Consider the following 3,087-nt stretch of genomic DNA (forward strand, 5'->3'; position numbering starts at 1 on the left):
TCTCTGGCTCTCTCTCTCTCTCTCTCTCTGGCTCTCTCTCTCTCTCTCTCTCTCTCTCTCTCTCTCTTCTCTCTCTCTCTCTCTATTCTATCTCTCTCTCTCTATCCTCTCTCTCTCTATCTCTCTCTATCTCTCCTCTCTCTCTCTCTCTCTCTCTCTCTCTCTCTCTCTTCTCTCTCTCTCTCTCTCTCTCTATCTCTCTCTCTCTCTCTCTCTCTCTCTCTATCTCTCTCCTATCTCTCTCTCTCTTCTCTCTCTCTCTCTTTCCAGTCCTATCGTGATATTAAATATTAAGCTTACTATGGGTGCTTGAGTTGTTGTTGTGGTCGTGGTCGTCGCGTCGTCGTCGTCGTCGCGTTGTTGTTGTAGTGGTCACGGTGGTTGTCGGAGTGGTGGTTGAAGTAGTGGTTGGAGTTGTGGTCGGCGTGGTCGTGAGGGTAGTCGTCGGGGTTGTGGATGGAGTAGTTGACTGAGTAGTTGTCGGTGTGGTGGTTGTCGGATTGGTGGTTATCGAAGAGGCAGTCTGAGAAGTGGTTGGAGTGGTGGTTTCAGCTGTGGTTGGCATGGTTGTCGGAGCGGTGGTTGTCGGAGTGGAGGTCTGAGTGGTGGTTGGAGTAGTGGTTGTGGTTGTGGCCGTCAAGGTTGTCGGAGTGGTGATCGGAGTGTCGGTGGGAGTTGTGGTCGAAGGGATGGTTTGGGTGGTGGTTTCGGTGCTAGGCGAACTGTCAGTCGGGATAGAGGGTGCAGTAGTGTCCGGGACGGTTGTTGCAGTGGTGGATGGGGAGCTGGATGACGTCGTGGTCGAGGATGTCACCACTGATGTAGGGGTAGTCGTGCTCCAGTAGTCGTCGGGTCGAAAGCCGTGGCACTGGTCGCACCGCTGGAGTTGGCTGGTCTTGAAGACATAGATGATACTGCTTCGGCAGTGTTGTAGCTCCGTTGCAACTGAGGGTGACAAACGGTAATTTAGATGAAACATCACCACACAAAAAGGTTATTGTTGTATCCGTGTCATTGCATGTGTGTCTCGAACTTGGTGAAATCATTAGGTGGGTACTGCCTGGATGCTATGGGGTGCTGCCAAGAAAATTGCCGGGAATCCAGTGCAGTTGCAGACATGTGAAAAACATAGCAGCAGTGTGGTGAACTGGCAAGCCACTCAACGTCTGCCACCTCCTGTTCCGCGGCATTCCCATGCACGGGAAGCATGCCCACGTCATAGTTTTGTTCCTGAAAGGCAAATTTGCGTATTCCGGGCATTACTGCTATGGAATAGCTAAATCGTTACGGACATTGAACATCGAACAGTGTGTATGCGTGTGCGCGCGCGCGCGTGCATGCGTGCGTGCGTGTGTGTGTATGTATGCGTGTGTGGGTGTGGGTGTGGGTGTGGGTGTGGGTGTGTGGGTGTGTATGTGTGTAACTAATTTTGGCATAGATGTATGTTGTTTTGAGAGTGCTCAGTGCTTACCGCCATGATGCCTCATACGCCTTTTAGCATTTATCTTTGTTGGCAACTTCCGCTCAAAGTCCTCGGCAATGTTTCTGGATACTCCAATTTGGTTCCAGTAAGACAATGTTAAAACATTTAGACTAGAAGACAGCGGCAGGTGGTGGAGAGGTCTCGGGGCAGCCCCTACCGCATTCGGTGAGCGACGCGGCTGTCTGGCCGTCGGGGCAGGAGCAGACGCCGCTGGTGCAGGCGCCGACACCAGCCGTCAGCAGGATACAGTCCTCGCTCGACTCACACCAGTCCCCGAGAACGGCTGAAATCGCAGCGTGGCCTGATCAGGTCCGGGCCACGCACAGGGGCAGTCTGAGAACGGACAGTCGGGGAACCAACACGGCGATAAGCTGAGGATAGAAGGCGGGAACACCAGCACGACGCCAGACGCCAGATTCTGCCGTTCGAATCTCAGCTGCGTCCATCAGCCGGAGGGATCCCACTGCGTAGATATACAGCAGATTAATATACGAGGCGGACGTTTACCCGATTTGAAACGTTCCATTGAGGACGCTTTGGTGATCCCGGTGGCTGCCGGTAAAGTATGGAGTTGGATGGTGGTTGTGCGTGCCATGGTCGTAAGATGATTGTAACTGACGTGGTTCACTGGGTGCCTGTACGCATAGTGTACACGTGTACATGCTGGCCATTATTTTGAAAGACCCGAAATCACTGGCTTTCCGATATGCCAGAGTGAGCTGATTTGAGCTGTTAGGTGAAACGACAGCCGTTTTCACTTAAATTTCATGATACATGTGAAAACATGAGATTAGCATGTCCTGTCTTAAGCAGCATGTAACTGCATAACATACCAGTTTGGAAAGACGGGGTACTGCAATTTGCGTCACAAGGGGCTATGTGTAACAGGAGACCCGATATGCCATTCATATGTCTGTGTATGGCACCCACAATATCCTCTCACACATTATATAATAACTTTCCACTTGTACTCCCCTGAAATTCTTCTGCCAAAATCCGACCTCCGAGATAAGTTGGCGCACAATTGATGCATATATATATATATATATATATATATATATATATATATATATATATATATATATGCACGTATGTGTATGTATGTGTGTGTGTCTGTGTGTGTATGTGTGTGTGTGTGTACGTAGGTTTGTGTGTGTGTTTGTGTGTGTGTGTCTTGTTTGAAACGCCAATGACCCATAGGTAAGCAAAATCACAGCCGTTTTGAAGCAGCCATCAGTGGCGTGAAGACGGAACATTTTTGTACAGCCGCCTCTCAAAATTATGCTCTGTGAGCAACATTATTCAAAATTTCAAGCAAAAATGTGAGCAAAATGCAAAATGTGAGCAAAAATGTGTGATACGCACTGATGGAATTCATTTAGCGGCTCTTCTGCAGTGCGTTTCCAGTGCATGTTCCTCGATGTTCTTCTCTTCCCGTGACATTTCGTAATTTCAACGAGCTGTGACGAATCGTGCCTAAATAGTAAACGGGAACATGAAAATAGATGTGGGGGAGGGACGAGGGGAAAATCGAATCACTTTCCTGCACAGCAAAGGGCTTATTGGCTAATTACGCGGTAAAAAGCGTGTTTCTGATTACAAAG

This window comes from Pollicipes pollicipes, unplaced genomic scaffold, assembly GCF_011947565.3.
Source record: "Pollicipes pollicipes isolate AB1234 unplaced genomic scaffold, Ppol_2.1 Scaffold_4881;HRSCAF=5763_pilon_pilon_pilon, whole genome shotgun sequence".
Classification (NCBI taxonomy): Eukaryota; Metazoa; Arthropoda; class Thecostraca; order Pollicipedomorpha; family Pollicipedidae; genus Pollicipes; species Pollicipes pollicipes.